The following is a 21,230-nucleotide window of genomic DNA, read 5'->3' on the forward strand; positions in this document are numbered from 1 at the left end:
CATATTTTATTTTTATTTTTTCTGTAAGAGCATTTCTCAGATTCTTTTATCTATCTGTTTTTCTAATCTTGCTGTTCTTTTTTGCTTGCTTACTCTGATAAGAAACAATGATTTAGAATGGCTGTAACCGAAAATAACTTTGCGTGAAATTCCTATTTTTATTTTTATTTTCAAGTGCTGAAAGTAAATTGAAATAAATTAACACTGGCAAAAGATAAATTTTCACTATGCTGCTTAGTCTATATTATTTATATTGATTCGGTGTAACATTCATTCTTCTTCTAAAAATAACTTTGAATATTCTCGTTAAATTATCTAAAAGTCTGGCTAAAAATGGCACGACAAGCATCCTTTATCGTAAATTACTCTTATAATTTAAAAATTTATTAATCATTTTTGTAAATTAACATAAGAGAGTGCATTAATTTGCACAGGTTTTTTTTAAACTAGAAGTTTGATACACAAATTAAATTCTATTTCTTAGAAAATACTGTACATAAACCTATTATTAACCGCTTTCATCACATCTGATATAAGTTATGTAAGGCAAAATTGCATTAATTTGATAAAATGGGAGCAAAGATACATTGTAAATATGCATTTCGGTGTAAACTAAAAACATTACATGAACAAGAAAGAAAAAAAAAGCTTAAGTGATTTTAGTATTAACAACCCTTTTATTGAATATTTACATATTTTCCCGATAAATATATAAATTATGTAAGTAATTTTAAGTAGGTCTATGCTGCCCAGTTTTAAGATAAGTATGCAATAAGATATGACAGAATTTTAATTAATCTCTTTTCATAAGTTAACCTTAATGCATTCTACGTAAGAAGTTGGGTGTAAGTGATTTTTTTTTCTTCTTCTTCTTAAATTCTGATTAATCAACTGATTTTAAATTATATATTCAGTTCATATTCAATTTCAAATCATTGTTTTTGATTTTAAATCACTTTCATTTGGGTAATTCGGTTTTTAATAAAGAAACAAGGCTTTCGTTAATCAAGATTACACTGGGAGTGAGAAAATGCTGGTGTGTTGGAAAGAACGAAGTAATGACATAATTTTAGAAAACGATAGCATTCCAAGTTTCACCCCCACAAACAAAAATTTCAAATCTTGTATGTACTAGGAAAGGGACAGGAGGAAGAAAGTGTACCAGTGACCTAAATGGAGACAAAAAAGTGCCGCCGGACTGTTAGGCGCCTGCTTGGCCTCCAGTAGGCCTCAGTTTGGTATGACTAAGTGGCCCACTTCGGACCAACCTCTTGTTTACAGTGACGGGTTGACCTCTCTCAGCACGTGAGTCATATGCACACTGGTATGTTTAGCAATGCAAAGAATGACCGTTAACTGTAGTTTTATCTCCTCTTCACATTATGTGTGTCAGGTCATTGTTTTCTGTACCGTTGATGTTAATCGCAATAAAGTTTAATAGATTCTGTCATTTTGAAATGTTTCGTTAATTACGTGTATAGAGAACTTGCTTAATTTCATATAACGTATTCATGTACAAACAAACACGAAATTAGATTCAATATAATTTATAGGAGTTCAAAGAAGAATGGTTAAAGGAGGGAGAAAAATATCATCTAAGCATTGACTACTTATACACTACCGAATAACATTCGAGAACTGTTAATGCCTATATTAAATAAAATGACTGCGTTCGAATCAATCAAAAACATATAAAAGAAACTGAATGAGATGGCTGCTTAATGTAAAATATATCTCTAAAAAAACAACAATTTATTTGACATCAATAGTAAAAAATAAAACAGCAATACAGGATGTCATTGAAATTTGAGAAGATCCACTGCTCACAAAGGCAATAGTTTTTCCCTAGAAAACTTCCAGTTGTGCTAATAATATATATATATATATATATATATATATAATAAATAAATAAATATAAACTTTTCAACTCTGAAGCTGTATGGATTTTATATTTTGCTTCATGTTTGATTGATTCAGTAGATCAAAACAGTGCCTTGTTTTATCTAAGCAAGAAAACATTTGTGTAAGCAAATACCTTTCTTATTTAGATAACCTTTCTTTGCTTTCTTGCTTAGCAAATATGTTATGGACACAAATTAAAATTAAAATTTCATATAAAGAATCAATTAAATTATCTTAATCATTATAATGTGAACTATTCAAATGTTTTATTGAAGTTTAAAGTTTCTATAAGATATAATTTTTGATTAAGAATTGACTGCATTAAAAATAAACACAATCTGAAATGAAGATAAGTCATAGAACAGCTCAACAATTTGTAAATAAATTGTGATGATTATTTAAATAAATTCAAAATTGCAATAGATATTTAAATTTCTATAAAAATTCCATTTATTCTTTTATGAAACTCATTATATAAATGAAATAACCTATATACTGTATCTATATGCCAAAATATAAAATATAGGATAAAGTAAAAAGAAAAAAAACTGAACTTATGTTTTTAAATACATTATTAAATCTTATAATAATTTTAATAATATATATTTATATATTTTAAAAACTTAAATATAATTTAATAAATAAAAATTTATAAAAGAAACTATAAATCACTTACTTTCAAAAGTTAACTACTTTAAACATTGTTGCAATGTAAATTAATCCAATTTTGATAATAAATAAATAAAATTAAAGTAAAAAAGATGAATGTTCTTCCTTTTTCATGAATGTAAAGTCCCAAAATTAACTTATAATTAAGCACTTTCAAAGAATTTACACATTATTAAAATAAATTCATGTATAATATGCGGTTAATAGGAATATTCCCACGTCAATTAAAAAAAAAACATGACTAATTTTTTTGTATATTTTCTGAAAGATTTTTATTTATTATTAGTTAACAATTTTTTTCCTAAATGCTTAAATTCTAAAAATATCCATTTAAATTCCTCAATAGCAATGCCGCATATTTGTACCAAAAAAAAAAAAAACAAAGTAATCCTTTACATCAATTGTGTAATTCTTTTTTTTTTAAACATTGTCCCACCCAATTTTTAGCCTGGGGTCAACTAAACAACCTGTCAAATATATAACAAACTGTTATTAATGCAACTAGATGGCTGTCAAAAGAGAAAGTGTAGCCAAACTGGTTTATAAAAGCAGCACCCAATGCTGATCTTATCTATGAAAATAGGGCTTCGATCTACAATTCATAATATGTCAAAGAAATTGTCATAAATCTTTCTAATGTTAAATTATATTTAAATGAGTTGTGACAATATAACCAGTTCATCAAACAGATTATATCTTACGGTATACAGTATATATATAGCCTTATACTATATTTTAAAAGCACATTTTTGCTTAGGAGAGATTGTATTGTGCACTGTAAATAGTCTGTTTAGCAATGCCTATGCCCTAGTTTCCTATTTATGATAAATTCTGACAATTAATTTCGGTGCCATTTGCCTAAAGCATATGATCTATAAACAACCTTATGGCAAATCTCTTAGCCAAAAATTCTTGCAATTAGCTAAGATTAAGCTGTAATTTTCGCTATCGATCTTGTAATAGCCGAAAAAAGACAATTTCGTATAAAATTACACGAAATTATTGGATATTTAACGTAATTATTTAATTTACATACAAAAGACGGTGCATGAAAAGAGCCGACATGTTATTAATTATGCAAATATCTACACAATTTTAAAATTATATTTATCCGCTTATTGTGTGAAGTTACTTATTAAAATAATGAAAATTATATTGCAAGATGATTAACATTTTATAATTAAAACGTGAACAAAAAAATGCTATTTATAATAGTTATTTAAGTCTTTTTTTCTTCTCGTTAATACATCCGGTTACCTTTTTTAAATTTTACTGTTAAGAGATACGTAATTTTAATATATATATCTGCTATTTTTGATGATTTAATTAGAGTAGTAGACAAGTAATTATTTATTTTTAAACTAATTAGTAACGCGCTGTACAGATCAAATCATAAGCATAAAATTACAACGAAGATTGGCCTTACAAGATGCACTTTATTAATTTTTTTTTAGACAATTAGATATTCGGACAATAAATCAAATTTATATTAATAAATAACATAATACAAATTCTTCACATAACAATTTATAACAATTTATTGATGCTAGTTTGTCATCATTAAAAAGAATAGAATTGCGATGTTATTTCTTAAACAATTCATGAACAAAAAGAATATTATTATTATTCTTTTATGAAATAAAATATATAATTGATGATTTGATTTATTATCGTAATCCACTTATTTCTTTCTGTACGTCATTCATAAGTTAATGATACAGTCATAAGAACGTTTAGTTGAATGCGGATATGATAAATGGTGTTGCTACTAAAATATATTGAAAGTAGACATTTTTAACACAAATTTCCATGAAATTATCCCTGCAAAAGTTTAAATATACTTTAAAATCTTAAAAGTGTCGCGTTATTTAATAATTCGATTCGAACCTTTGTCACAGATGTGCATAAATCTACCTTCATTCGGTCGACTTACGTATCATGTGACATCTGTGCACAATTCTCGATTATCCTATAATGTATTGTACTTGATCAGGATATTATAAAAGAAATTGACACAGATAACTAATCACTGAAACTTATAGATCTAAGCTGTATAGTTTCAAAAGATATTAACCGGATATCATTGTTTTTTCTATAATAACTAAGCAAAAAACAAGAACCCAAATCAAGCATTTCGTTTGACAAAAATAAGAGCAATCATCGTAACAATTCCATCTATACACAAGCACAATAAAATTTATTACTTAACATTTTTCTCACAAGCTTACTTCAACAATAACTGACAAATGACAAGTCGTGATATTTCGTTTTTACTGACAATCCCATTCATCATAATAAGACTCGTTGCTTTAAGACAGACAACTATTGTGCAAAATTCACCCGGAGTCAATCACTTAAAGAATGCAAGAAATGAAAACTTGTCGTGTTTTCCATCATATTACAATACAAGTTTAACTAATTTTATAATCCAGTGGGTCTTCGCTTCAAGGACACCGCGCGACTGTCGTATGGCCATAGAATCGAGGCGGAGCGTTGTGTTTTTGTAATTACACATTTTTATTTCTTTTTTCCTATTAATTATATTGCTGATTAATCAAACCTAACCTTTTAATTATTTCTTTCTTTTTTTTATTTGATAATTTTCAGGCTCATTTGAAACATTAGCATTTCCTTTCTTGTTTGGTTCAGAATAGAGGTGAATCTATCACTGGCGGCACCGAGTAGGACACCGAAATCAGTTATTAGCTTTTGTTTGATGCAATCTCAAATTTAAAAAGTAAGGTCCTCACGTTCAGGTGGACGAGACGTATAAAATTCAGCCTGTTTAATGCCACAGATAAAGGTTCACTTGCGTCTTTATCGTTAACAGTTTCTACAGTTTTCAGTTTACGAGATGATCCATGCAATACCAATCCTGATATAAGGCGTGCTGTTTTACATGGTCTAATGTCTCGTTTGTTATAACCATATTGAGCAGTTTAGTAGCCTCATTCGGCATTGTGGTAGCTTCAATAATGGGCGCTAAAGCGCCACCAAACATATCTCTAAAGATTAGAGGGCATAGTTCATTTTTACCAATATATTTTGCAAGGTATTCCTGAATCTTTCTGATGTGGTGATCGATATTTCGAATTCTTATACAATACTCTGTATGGTTTGGATCATGTAGCTGGTAGAAATTTTGAGGTTTAGCATAGTCTTCATTTATTCTATGTAATTCTTCTGATCCACGCTTGGCAGCGGGATAAATTACAGATCATGGCTGCAAGGGATTTTGATGAACAGCCATAACAATCCGTTCGTAAAAATATTTTGCTCCAAAAATCATGCAATAAATTCTGCTCATCATTTGAAAAATGCCTTTAAAAATAAATTCGAAAGATATTCTTTGTAAATATTTATATTATAAATAAAGATATTCACAGTTAATTAACACTGTAATTCATTTTTGTCTTGAACGTTTATTCTGAATATGATTAACAAGTAGACCATAACACTTGGATAAGTTTACCAATTTTGGTAATGCTTTTGCTGAAACAACATATAGAAATTTGTATACAAAGGTCTTTCTAGTCGCATAAACTACAGTTTGTTTATCTTAACTCATTTATTATCCAGGATATTGACTTTTATTCTAGGTCTAGGAAGATGTTTCCTTTTTCTATTGTTCTTCATATATTCTGGGTTGTAACTACAAATCACCCCGAAATTCAGGTGTCTCCATTGGAAAGCTTAATAAGTTTTTATACCAGATTTATAGACTAAAATATATAGGCCTAGTCTTTAATAGCAAACATGCATTATGCAAAACTGTGACCTATTCTTTAGGCCGTATCAGATACGAAAAACCGGATTATCGAATATTTAATATGTCTTCGACAAAATTATTTTCTATTTAAATTTATGAATAACTCGAAATTTGAATAAAATATATATCAATATACTATATTTATACATTAAAATCAACTTAAAAATATAAGTTTAGTCATGAACTAATTTTTAATGTTTTGAGCTATTAGCAGAACATAAACTACTTTTTTATATAGTAAAATATAAAATAAATTTGTAAGAAGTAATTAAAGTATTTTCGAGAATTTTTAAATGTTTTAACAGTTTAATCGTCAAATATTTTTCACTAAATTCAATATTTAAATATAAAGTCAAATATATAAATGATAACTGAAATATTGATATAATGTACAGTATATACAGGGTGATCAGGCTTTGAATAACAGTCCATGAGAGCCCGTGTCTGGAAATGGATGAGCAAACGTCAGCAGACGTAACGAGATCCGCTGTACTTGGAGCTGGATGGAGGATGAAGTGTACCGAGAGAAGATAGACACCCGTGATCAAGTTATTGTTCGGATAAGAAGTTACTAGATGCACTTTCAAGAAGTACGTATACTTTATTACGACGTGCTCAAAAACGTATCGATATTCAGGATGGCCACTTCGACAATCTGATCTGATGTCACCACTGCATCCTGTCACGGATCATCAGGTTCAACGGACTGTAAGTGCAACCATAACTGCTACATTAACACTTGACATGTCAAATTGTAAAACATCCATACAGGCTATATCGTTGTTAATATTAATAAAACACCGTATGATCACGCAGACATTTTTCATGTATGCCAACTATCTCCATACATTCACCTCTCAAAGGGTTCGCCTTTCCTCCTGATACACCATGTATGGAATAAGCCTGAATATATACAGTAGGCCTATATATATATATATATTTATACTTACCCTATAACTAATATTCGTTTTTAAAAGTCAGTTATGCTAACCAGAGCATTTTATTTGACAAAGTTAAGCTTTAAATTGGGAGTTTATAAATAACAGTTTCTATTTATAGACTCATCTGAACAATGTTTACAGTAGTTTATTTTTCGTGCATCTCAGAAAAAGAAATTGCCGTTATTTTTCAAATCGAATTTACTCGAAAATTTATTTTCAATACAAGAAATAATTTTAATGTTTTCAATATTGTTAGCTTGCTATTGCTTGCTGATGCTACTTTTATAAAATATAGCTAAGATTCGTTATCTGTGATGCTTTTACTACAAAGAATTCGTGCTGACAATAGAGAATTAGCGTGTCAGCTGAATCACTTTTTACAAATGCATCGATGCATAAAAATTGCTGCGAAACAACCCAAATGAATAAGTTATAGCACAGTCCTTATTATTTATAATTTTGAAAACTTGATGAATAATTTATTATTAAAGATTTTCTATAAATTCTTTATATATGAAATGCAAACAATGCATGAGACGACAGAAATACTCTTGTAAAGACAACCACCCTACGTGGGATGTAAATGGCTCCCTACTATTAGATAAATATGTACAGCAAATGGACAAATCTATTTGTCAGATTGCTTTGATTCAAATTGTTTTTCCTAAAAATGTGGTAAGTTATTTCAACCCTTATGCATCAATATTTGAAGACATTTGTTTATTTTATCACATTTCTAAATAATAGGTGCTGTCAACGGCAATTTTGACACTGTTAGAATGAGCTAGAGCTATTTAAGTATTTATTTCAATTTTGAACAGTTCGAATCAAATATTTTTAGAACAGAACACGTGTTTTCTGAGGGAACAAGCAATCTACTCGGGAGGATTTCTCTTCCGAAGGAAGAGAAAATAAGAAATTAACACTAACGGTTACAGAGAAACAAGAGCAAATACTATACAGCAATGTCTTCAGCAGTGGCGTAGCGAACATAACTGGCGCCCGGGGCACGACACTTTATTGGCGCCCCCTCCCCCCTCAAGAAATATATATAGTTTGTCTTGGAGACCATTTGGGCGCCCCTCTACGAGTGGCGCCCGGTGCATGATAGACCTTCTCGCTACGCCACTGGTCTACAGTAGCAGTTCAGAGACCGTTTAGATTCATTTAGGAAGAAGGACTGACGGATTTACTTCAATGGATTATCTCGTTTACAAGTAAAATTGGGTATCAATTTAATATCCCCAGTGATTATTACCCACAGCAGCCACAGTTTCAAATAATCTGGAAATTGTAAACAAAACTCTAATCTCGCGAGTTAATGAAGAACAGAACAGCTCTTGGTATTGGTTAAACAACTGATCATTGTTCACGTCAATATGCTGGTATATTTTCTTCAATTACAGTACATTGTGTTAAATTTGATAAGCTACATTCAGGAATATTGCAAGAGTGAACCACAAACAAGAGACGATTTTAAAAATATTGTGCAAAAGTTCACTTTAAGTCAGAAATTTAAAATTATGACGAATGAGCATATTAAGCAAACATATGTGCATTTTCTTATGTGCTGCACATAATACGAACTTGGATCTTATTCACACGTTTGACAAGTACTGAAACAGTAATACGATGTTACAAAAATGAATGCCAATTGCAAGAAGCTCTTAGAACATACCAATCACTGGAAGATTAACGTAAACCTCAGCGAATATTAGTGTAAGAAGTCATAACACGTTGGAATTCAAAATATAAAATGTTTCTTTCTATCAAATAAAACTTTCACAATTCTCAAATTACATAAACAAATTAAAACTTCATTTAGAAAAATTAACGTAAAACTAATGAAGTTTTATTTTTTTTACTAATCTAAAACTGTTTCATAACGTAAAAGAGCTGTTATGCCAAGGAAAACAGGAAATGTCACACCTTGCCATTATTACCAAAACAATTAAATGCGGTAGCAATAGATGATAATAACGTGACGTGCAAAAAGAATTAGAAACAACAACTGTCATTAATTATCGAAAAATATTTTAAAATTATAATTTTCTTTTTAAAACAGTTGATTGAAAAGCAAAATGAAAACGAAGATATTGCAGTTATCACCGTTACTCTCACAATATATTAGCGAGGTTGAGGCCGAAGTTTTAAACGCGAAAACGTGAACGTCGGACGTTCAGTGCCGCTTTCCTGTAAGCCTAGAAGTTTGACAGTGGCGTTTGGAATGTCGAGCGTGATTCCACTGACTTTCCAAACGCCATTGCCAAACTTCTAGGCTTACAGGAAAGCGGCGCCGAACGTTCGACGTACACGTTTTCGCGTTTAAAACTTCGGTCTCAACCTCGCTATTAACTCAATAATATCGAGCGTGTGATCGAAAATGAAGTTGATATATTTCGAAAACATTAAACTTACATTCATAGAGAAATTCGATTTCATCCATTAATTACAGTACGAAAGGCTTACACCAATTTCGCTCTGCTTATTATTAACTGCAGAATTATCAACGTAATTTTCTGCATATTAAAAAAAGCCGAACTTATCTTAATCCAGAGAATGCTATTATTTGTAAGATTTAACACAGATTTTTAGAAATAAACGTACGAAATGAGTTATAATTACTTCATAACCGTGTTTAACCGTAACGACCGACATTACGAAGAGCATAGCCTGGATCCGTAACCGAAACCACGCGGTTACGGTTATGAATCGCATTTATGACAGTTACTATTTTTTGGACTATTATACATAGGCTATTTACCCCCATTTTAACATAATACAATTTATTTGAATCTTTTAAATTTAGAATTTTTTATATTAGTAAAGTTGTATTTTTATTTTAAAATAACTCGATGTAGGGTAAATTTATGCTGTAAATTTAAATAACCGTTTATTTTTCTAATAAATAAAAGAGGGGAAAAAGGAATAAAACTCAAGAAATCTTAACTATGAAACTCTTTATTATTGTTCAGCATTACATTTAATAATAGAAAGAATTTCGAGTCATACTTAACTAACCAATATTGTTTAATTAACTATGACTTAGAGTAATTGATTTCGGATATATAAAATAAATTTTCTGATAACTTATCATAGAAAACTGTCTTTAAAGTATTCACTTATAAATATAAATAGAATTGATTCAGGAAGAAAGGCCTACACAGTGTACATGGTTCAATGACATGTTTAATATCAGTTTTATTCATGCAGCGCATTATCCACTGCATCATTAAATTAGAAACATTAATTACATCTAATAATAAAAGTCCATTTATCAGACGTTTAATCGTATCTTTGCTTGACGAAGTTGTCATAAACCACTTTATATATTATCAAAATTAATTTTAGCAGACATTTTTTTTTCAAATCAATAATAGGTTAAAATGTGGGAGATGTCATAAATAAAGAAAAAATAATAATAAAATTAATAGGAAATGTTAGTTCTGTAATTTTAAAATTAATTTAATATGTGACTCATGAATTTTATTTTTATATCTCTATTTATTCCGTCTATAAAAAGAGCCACGTGTACACATCTATTATGTATAGGCCTAATATATTCCTTTCTTTGCATTTTTATATAGTAAAATATTTAAATTTGATATAAAAATTGTAATTTTATTATGATTCTGTAGTGTCTTATCAGTAAAATATCAGGAATTATCAGGAATTTTAGAACAGGATTTATCAATTCATATACTTGCATTTTGTATCATATACCTGCACATTGTTCATATACTGTACCTTATTCATTTATTTAAAGAATAATCAATTATATTGCTTTTAAAATAATTCTAAAATCAGGAAATGAATCATTCAATAAGCTAATAATTCCTATTCTACTTCTTACTGAATGTTAACTTGATAATGTAAATTGTATAAACCAAAACGTTTGAATTTTATAAAATATTAAAGAATTGTTTACAAAATAATTTTGTTTTCTTAAATATACAATACCTCGATAGTTCATGCATTAAAATGAATTGATATTTAGGTAAGAGAGCAGGAGATAGAGAATTGCTTCCTAACGTTCTGTTAAAAGAAGTTTCAGTATTTCTTTATAATAATGTTTATATTTTAAAACCACACGTGTATTTAGATAAAGTTTTATATTTTTATAATTAAATGTACGAAAATATTTTATTGAAAATTATATTCTTGTAATTGTTTTCAATATTTTAATGTTGCAATGAAATTAATCTTATGTTTTTACTTAGAACATCCGTTTTGAAATCAACTTATAGAAATCATTTCCGAAATATCTCATATCCTTATTCCGTATTTAATTATATCAATTTTAATTAGCATTCGTTCTAATTTCATTAATAGATTAATTGTATTAGAGGGAGAAAAAATATACCTAATTAATTTCTAAACAAAAAAAAAATAATTGAAAGCAATCGTTTAAAAAAGCCAAACTTTTTCTGTCAACAAATATTTAAATTTCAATTATGAAATTAGAAACAGTATTTAAACATTTTTTAAAATGTAAATAACTTTAATTATGAAATTTTTGTGAAGGTTTGTAATGTATATCCTTAAAATACAAAAACATAGAGATGTTTTTATTGAGTAATTATATAAAAACACGTTACACGAGAAGCTCAGCAATAAACTTTACTTATTTCGAACAGAAAACTACGGTGCAATTTTTAAATCATGTTAAAATATTACAAATCTCTATAAATTAAACTGTTTCGTATATATAATTTTATTATTTAGGGCCTATATCTAGTAAAGTTTATTATTCTGGAGTCACTCATTCGAAAAATATTGTAACGAAAGGAAATCCAAATTAGTACAAGAGAAGCGACAGATAGAACACGTCATTCAAAGGGAAATTTAACACCGATCACCTCAGAATAATAATTTAATACATTACTTCTACACAAATAAAACAAAGTAGAGCATTGAGTACGCACTTTCTACATTCTGAGTATGAAATTTAATCGATTCAAAGATACACTAACCAATAAAAAAACAAGAATACTTTTCTTCACAGTTTAAAATACTTTCGTTCATGCAATATTAACAAGTAATTACACCGATACGAAAATTCCTATTAATAAACTATTTAGTGAATTTAGTTCAATGGCTTATTAAGAATAATTCGGGGATGGATGGCCTATTGTACCAATTTCGGTCTTAACGAGACTCAATTTCGATGCTACTTACATATTTTTAGTACACGACAAATACTTAAATCACGAGAAAGTATTATTTGAGTATATGATGAACTATTAACCTCTTAAATTTCTTTGAAATGACTCTCAACTCCGCCTTGAGTTTCGAAACTTTAAGAGTTTCCTTAAACATGCCCTGTGAAAACTGTGCTTAAACATGCATAAATGATACAAATCTTACAAAGATGGTATGCGAATGCTAAATTTACGATAATTTACATTTAAAAATTCATATGTAAATGGTGATCTGAAGTATCTTAAAGGTGATAATTTAAGAAAAAGTACCACACCTCTTAGACTGTACTGTATAGAAACTGCAAGCAAACCTTCTAAATTATCGCTTTTTCTATCCAAAGATTATCCTATTTCCATATTAATATAATTATAAAAATAGAAAAATATTTAAAATATTCTGTAACGCAATCCATCCTCCCCATTACTTTACCATAGCAAACTTTAAAAAACCAACACCAATTAAGATTCGAGGGTTTCTTAATATTACTCATCATTAATCATCGTCAGCGATATTAGTTAACAATTTTACAGGGCTACACCTAAATATATATAAACTAAATATATATATATATATACTATTAAACATGAAGGAAGGTGTCACGAACTCTCTCTCTCCAACATATTTTTCCAGTTTTAAAAAGAAGTTAATTTATATCGTGACCTCATACGTGAAATGTTGTTATATATTATAATCACGTAAGCTCTATACTTTAAAAATATTTCAACGCCCGACTTTAAGCTTTCAGAATTAAAATTAGAAACTTAAGACACTTTTTTTTTTGTATTACTGACCCAGAAAATAAGAGAATCCAACCTCAATAAACAGAATATTTTTGTTTTTAGATGGATTTAATGTAGTGAAATTAATTTTAAAAAAAAATCAAGTGTTTTTGATAATATGACCTGTATATACACGAAAATCTCTTAAGCCATAAATCTCGCCTACAATATAAATGTTTACATACACTTATACAGAGTTTTTTCTTATATAATTGAAACACAAGATGAAAAATCTGTGTAGAGGTAGTAAAGATATCAAGTGTATGGTGAGATAATAATTATAAATCAAGCAGTTTATTTAAAAATAATATTTAAACACACACACAAATATATATATATATATAATTAACGCATTTCTTACGATAAAATATATAATTAATTAATAATTTAAGATTTCAATTTTAAAAAAATGAAAATTTAATTATAATAAAGAGCTGTGAAAGCCACCAACTTAAGCTCAAATTACAGTAATAAATGGTTTCGTTGTTAACATTTTAATAAGAAAATTGATAATTTGTATATAATGTACATGCGGAAAAAATTACGGATAATATATTTATTGACCTTTGAACTTTGAACTTTCCCGGATAAATGCCGGCAAAACATAAAGGAATTATTATTATTATTATTATTTTTATTATCTCGAATATACTATCAAATGGCGTGCTAGTGATTAGAAAGATATCGCTCTACAAGGGATTTTTTTAAAATTATATTTTTAACTTCTTACCTGAAATAATAACGCAAGATTTGATTAATAATTGGGTAATAGTTCGCCTTCAGTTTCGGTAACAAACGTCGATGTGTTAATAGACCGCAGCGCCAGTAGCGTCAAATTGACAAATTACAAAAATTTAAATGGGCGCGGTCGCAGGCCGGAGATCGTACTAAACGAAATTACGAGTAATTATTAATTCGATGCGAAATAAATAACGTCCGTTTTTATATTGTTTAAAACGATGAAAATATTTAATCAGATTTCGAGTGGTATAATTTTTTTTTTCGAAGTTTTTAATTTATGTAATTATTGCGCCATCTAGGAGAATTTGTGTTAATTAATTCGAAATTAATAACCTGTCAGACTGGATATACTCAAATTCTCTTAGATGTAAACTAGAACTACGAATTGCGTTATGTTTAGAATATTACATCATAAAAATTTTAATTTAAAAAGCAATTCCGTTCCCTGAACGCTGTGAGTTCGGTCGTGGGTTTGCGTCTCGCCAAGACGAGCAGGCCACGTGGAGTTTTCCGGATTTTTTCCACGTTTGTAACGCCTAAATAGGGGCCAGTTACCCTTAATTAAAAGACCTCCCGTAAGGCATTATTCCACGCGTAACGACCATCATAAACTCATATAACTACTATTGCATGACAATTACGTCACACTTTACCAAGGGGCGATGTAGCCTAGAAGTTTATGCCCAACTAGCCGATACAAGACAAGACAATATATTCTTTTCGGATAATACTTGATGTTCACATAATTATGAAAGTTCGGCACTTGAACCTTAATAATACTTTGTAGTTCACAAACTTATAGCAAACTCCTGTTTACTAAAAGTTGCTTTTGATTAGTGGTGATTCGTGTTTCCATTATGAAAGGTGATAAGAACAGATGATACATAAAAATCTGTGCTATTTTGATAATTACACAGAGCAGCCTCTTATTTTTACTTTTTAAATTTTGCTCTCACAGAAGAGTGTTAGGAACAATCGTGACCAACCAGAGACCCTCTAATTTTCTTATTTCGAAGTCAATAGATATACTGGTACCATAGCTAGCAACACCTCTAATGCTACGAAAGTGAGTAATAAATATTTCTGGCACTTCTGTAATCGCTTTGCGGCGAATGTTTCGCTCCAGCATCGCCCGACTCAGCTGTAAACGTTTGAAATTCTTTTCAAACATGAAATTTTCTTGTTTTAATATTGCTTTTGTCACTTTCTCGGTTGTTATATGTATACATAATAAGGAAAAATATGGAAATCGTGTCGAATTTGATCCTCCGAATTTATGTTTTGCAAAAACCTTTACTTTGAGACCCCTTGAACCCCCCCCCCAAAAAAGCAAAAATTATTCTGTGGATATGTATGTACTGTACAGGGTGATCCAAAAGTAGGTGGACAGTAGGTGAAATAGAACGGCCGGATGGCCGAGCGGTCAAGGTGGCAGCCTACCGCTCTGGGGGACCCGGAATCGAATCCGATCGGGTCGAATAATCCCCAGGAATTTTTCGGGGGGTGGTCCGTTCGGATATGTCGGGCCCCGTCCCTCACCACCCGGTTGCCCCATTGTGGGCCTGGCCGAACCTATAATGGGCCTTCTAAAAGAGGCCCTCTTAGTGCCCACAGGGCGGAGTTAAAAAAAAAGTAGGTGAAATAGGGATTGTGTTAGGGTTATACTATAACAATGGTGTATATTTAACTTGGTTATGGTTATGGTTGAAAAATAACATCAGAGTTGCATTTCAAAAAGTTAATACAGAAAGATACTTTACAAAATATTTGTCGAAGCGTGAAATGGTAAAATGTAGACTTCAAAGTTGTGTAAATTGTGATGGACAGCAGTTTGAGAACCTGCTTTGATAAAATTGTATTGTATTGTATTAGTAAATATAATTGTATATGTTATCTCAAAATTTATATGTATTTATTGAGATTAATCAATAAATGTTATCATTTGGTTTTGGTTATCACCTACTTTTGGTTCATCCTATATGTGTACATGTGTGTGTGTGTTGGCGTCTATTTTGCTTAATATCTCAAGACGAGGTGAGGGTAAAGAAATGAAATTTCGCAAGGTAGTTTGTATATAAGGAGCATTGATTCTATTAAATTTTGGTTGTGAAACGTCAAAGGTATGGTGGCCACATGTCATATTTCGCGAATGAAGATCAGACTTAATGAAAACTTCTTGTTAGCATTTATAGTGTTCTATAAAACTCATCTGTACCTCAAAATGAAGTCGTTTGCTATTTTATAATAATTAAAAATATATAAAGTTTTAATAACAAAATACCATAACAGATGGCGCCACATATAATTTTAGTTATTTATTTTGATTAATAGTACAAATATTATTTTTAAAATAAAAACTCATAAAAGCTGAGAAAGTTGCACTTGTTGCTAGATTTTTTTTAACGAGCTACTTGTAAATACTATTTTAATTCAATTCTGAACATTATTTACACAGTGTATTCAGATATGTCGCTAATAATACATACTTCTATTAACTGTCACTTTCATGATCTTAGACTTGATTGATTGCTCGATTTTGCTGACAATTCTTGTTCACTTTAAAATATTTTTGGGACTTTCCATAATGCGGTAGAGAAGGTAGTAAAAAATAATTATAGTTAAACCTACCTATACATTATTAATTCTTTAATATAAATGTTTGCTGTACAGTAGATATTATTACGAATTTACGAATTTATTACGAATCTCTGCCATCCAAAAAACTTTTGGTAGACTAATCTCACAGCAATATGGTTGGCAAATTGATTTTATTTACGTAATAATAATAACAACATTTTTAATATAGGATGTCAGGCCGGATGGCCGAGCGGTCAAGGTGGCAGCCTACTGCTTCTGGGGAACCCGAGTTCGAATTCAAACAGGGTCGATAAATCTCAGGCATTTTCGGAAAGTGGTCAGTCTGGATACGTCGGACTCGTCCCTCATCACCCAGCGTCCACATTGTAGGTCTGGCCGAACCCATAATGGGCTTGCTTAAAGAGGCCCTCGTAGTGCTACATGGTGGAAAAAGTTTAAAAATAATATAGGATGCCTTGGAATTACAGAGAACATTCTTTTTGAATCAGGAAGAAAAGATGAAATTTGGTTTCAATTGTACACGACAACGTGATACTTGAGCGATCTGTCGAGTAATGACAGAAGGTTAATATGGGAAACTGGCCCATATTTAGATGTTACTAACATGAAGAAAACTGGGAAAATTCCACGTGGCTAGCCCGTTGGCGAGGTGCCAGCCCACACCAACTAAAAGTATTTCAGTAGTTTTATCTACTCGGCCCTGGTGCGTTGGGGTTAATGAGAATTATATAAATTTAATTATGGAAATATATTGAACAGTTAAACTAAAAGTTAAGTTTAGTTTAACTGTTAAGATAAATTAATTAAAGTGTAACAAAAAGGAGACATGATTTAGGTCGATCTGGAGTTTATCAAGGTTTAATTTTAAGCGCATATCTATTTTATTAATATTAGAAGAATTATTGCAGAATGCAGTGAGAAAGAAGTTATGGAATATGTTGTTCACAATTGATAGTGTGTTTATTAATTAATAAGATAGAGAATAATTAAAGTTGAGCCAGAAAAGTTTAGGAACAGATTAGAGAAAGGAAGATTAAAAGTCAATAGAAGATTTTGTTCTAAAATGCAGATATGAACTATTAGAAGAAAGAGGAAATTAAACTTTAGGATTTAGAGAATAAAAATATTCTTACTAGACTATACAATAAATGAGTCCATTTTCATCTGTCCCTTCACACGCTTTTCATTGAGGTATTAACAAGTCTACAGCGGAACCGTCCTTTTATTTGAGGCTACTGTCCGTCGACAAATGTAAAAAAGTTAAAAAACCCTCTAGCGGTGGCTTACATAATCTTTAAAAAATTAATTTAATTACATTAGAAAATAGCCGAGACGATTTCATATTTAGAGAATAAAAATATTCTTACTAGACTATACAATAAATGAGTCCATTTTCATCCGTCCCTTCACACGCTTTTCATTGAGCTTTTACACGCTCTTCATCCGCTGTAGACTTGTTAATACCTCAATGAAAAGCGTGTGAAGGGACGGATGATAATGGACTCATTTATTGTATAGTCTAGTAAGAATATTTTTATTCTCTAAATATGAAATCGTCTCGGCTGTTTTCTAATAAACTTTAGGATTAGTTACAAAAATGGAAATTACAACTATTTAGGGTCATATTTACAGGTAGATAATGAGTTAGAAGGTGACAAATAGAATAAATTTAGGATTGCAAGAACTCAAACAATATTATTAGCTATTGATAGTAATAGTGATGACTAGTCTTAAAGACATGTTACTTCCTAGTATTTTAGTGATGTAGTAAAGAGTGAAAAATTATGCTTGTTTGTTAGGAACATGCTCGATTTTAGAAAAGCAGCGGTGATGTGAGAACCTGGGCTAATGTAAATTCGACAATTTCAATCTTATTTATATAGTTTTTTAGTCAAAAAATAGGGGGGAGGGAGAATTTCATTTCACAAATGCAGTCAAGGTACTTTATAAAATTCTCCCACGGATAGCACTTTCTTCATGAGTGACACAGCTACCGAAAGATTACACATCGAGGGAAATGGAGAAAAAAATTGCAGATTGGAGCATCCGTCAACTTAACCAAAAATTAAGGTGACCAACCGTCCTCCCTTAGGGAGGACAGTCCTTCTTTTGTAAGTTCTGTCCTCCCTCGAAAAGTGTCCTCACACATGTCCTCCTTTTTGATATTTGAAGACTAATCTGTAAATCTCCATATTCGATTGATGCCGAGCCGATCCGTTGCATGTAATGTGATCTGATGTGTTTGTATTTGACATGACGGTTCATCAAAGCTCGGTACAGTGCAGCAAGACGCGATTATGAAACGCATGTGCTCTGCACAGGAGATCTTGAGAGAGTGCGCTACATGCAAGTAGCTTTGTTTACTTCTTACCGAAGCATAACACGGCACATACACATGCAGTAGAGATTATTATAGTGTATTATTGTTGCAATGAATAAAATGTTTCTTTTATTTACAATATTTTTCCTTCAATTTATTTGTGTCCCCCCTTTCATTGTAAAAAAGTTAATCACCTTACAAAAATGCACATTAGCATGACAGGGGGAGAACTTTGAATAAAAAGCAAGAGGGACAGATGACAACACTGATTTCACCTGCCGAAATTGTGTTAAACACTTCCACTAATTCTATGTAAAATCTATATATATATATATAAATGAGAATGTTTGTTTGTTTGCATGTTTGTTTGGATGTTTGTTTGGATGTTTGTTTGCTATACACTCCTAGGCCATTCGACCAATTCCTACAAAACTCTGCAGTTACGTTCGTATACCTCTAACTTAGAAAATGTCGTAGGCCTACATCCTATCCCATAATATCAGCAAATCCAATGTAGATAGAAGTTAATTGATTTATAGAAATTTCTATAAATCAATTAACTTCTATCTACATTGGATTTGCTGATTTGCTGCATAGCACCAATAGATGCGCTACCTGTAACTGAGCAAAGGAAATGTTTGAATCGAATGTAAATCAGCAATTACATATTCTTAAATTTTTTACAAACTACGTTTAAATCGAAAGAAAATATTCTAAAATACAAGTAATAACAAAGAAAACTTCCGTAAGTACAAATTCGACTTATTTGACGTCGTTTTTTGGTAATGTCGTCCATTGCTATAATAAATTTCATAATCCTTATTGTAGAAAAATTCCCCGAATCTTTTGCATTTCTTGGCTTTAAATAAGTAATGTCGACTTTTCTGTGCGGGTAATTTAAATATTTCTGCCACAAATATTTACGATGTTTGTCATTCAAGTTAAAAATCTTACCACAAGTTTTGAATAACACATAAGTTAGTTTGCGTGTTTTTGAGTAGCATGACAAACACGCAAACTTTATTTAAATCCTTAATAACTAGATATTTTGTAGGAAAACGAAACTAAGCTCCATGGAGAATAAAACTAAACTTATGTGAAAAAAGGTTAAAAATCTAATGTGAGATCTAGGGAGGTAGGAAGAAGTCGTATCTCTCCTTTCTGGCAACAGGTCGTTGACCTTTCACTTGTCAAGATGGCTAAAGTTTCGATTTCGGTCCCGAGAGTAGGGACTCTTCTTGTCGGGCGAGTGGATAGGAGGTGAGATGGGGTCGACGATAAGGCGAAAGCAATATTCGAGTCAAAGAGGACACCATTTAACAATTAAAACAAGATTTATTGGAATTAAACAAAGGACACAATTACAGAAATTGACTAATTTCCCTAATTAGCGTAGGGTTTAAGAGAGAGCTTACAGGTTCAGTTCATACCTCATTATTAGTTTCCTTATAGAGTTAGCACTTTGATATCCAAGAGGTGTAATCGGTATCCGAAAATGGCACAGTTTTATAAAGTCACGACAGAGCGCGGTGACGCTGGAAGTCCAGAACGGTAACGACCTGCGATGGCGTTGGTCCGGCAGATGATAAGAGGCTACCCTGAGAGGGGAAAGAAGTGGCTTTTATAGCTTTAGGCTGAGAAAATTGGTCATGTGATCGATGGTTGATGGCGATTGGGTCATAGGTGTTCCCGGGACCAAAAATATATGACGAATTCGGACGTTAACTATAAACTCAAGTTGCAAGATGATCTGTACACAGCTTAAGAACAATGGATAGTTGACAGTTATACGGCCAGGGACGCATATTTTCTCGTCCAGGACCTTTTTTAGGCAGGATGTTTATAATAGGAAAATTTTCAATTTAATATAGGGAACAATTATTATAATTTTACGTTCAGGGGAATTTCCGGATCGCACACTAATCTAAACCTACAACAAACGAGCAACTATTTTTATTCTGACATCGGCACAATGCCGGGATGCAATTTTTAATCATATTTTTAGTTTAAAATATATATGCTCTCCACCTCGAATTAGTAGTGTTTTGCTCCTGTACATCATGCTTTTCCTTTGAGTCGTGCCGAACATCTATTTAACTCCTTTCAGGGGAAAATTATTGACTGAAATACCATGACTTTTGGTTTGCATTGGAAGTTCATATATAATTCATCGGAGCCTTTTGCCACTACGGTTTCCATATTTTTTCTTGACTTTAATCTTTCTAACTCCGTTCTCAAGATTATAAAACGACAGACGGACGGATACGTAAATTCCAATGACTAGTCTTGTTCATTGGTCGGAGTTATAT

At 30.8% G+C, this 21,230-nt stretch overlaps 1 protein-coding gene across 1 annotated transcript in view; it reads right to left on the reverse strand.

Moving 5' to 3' along the window:
• Positions 1 to 14,102, reverse strand: part of LOC136972060 (thymosin beta-like) — a 55,825-nt gene extending 41,723 nt beyond the window's left edge. The window contains exon 1 of the mRNA XM_067266606.1: positions 13,993 to 14,102. The gene's annotated coding sequence lies outside the window, so the exon portion shown is untranslated. The remainder of the gene's footprint in view (positions 1 to 13,992) is intronic.
• Between the last annotated feature and the right edge of the window lie 7,128 nt (positions 14,103 to 21,230).

The sequence above is a fragment of the Centruroides vittatus genome, unplaced genomic scaffold, assembly GCF_030686945.1.
Source record: "Centruroides vittatus isolate TY-2023 unplaced genomic scaffold, ASM3068694v2 contig_2771, whole genome shotgun sequence".
Lineage (NCBI taxonomy): Eukaryota > Metazoa > Arthropoda > Arachnida > Scorpiones > Buthidae > Centruroides > Centruroides vittatus.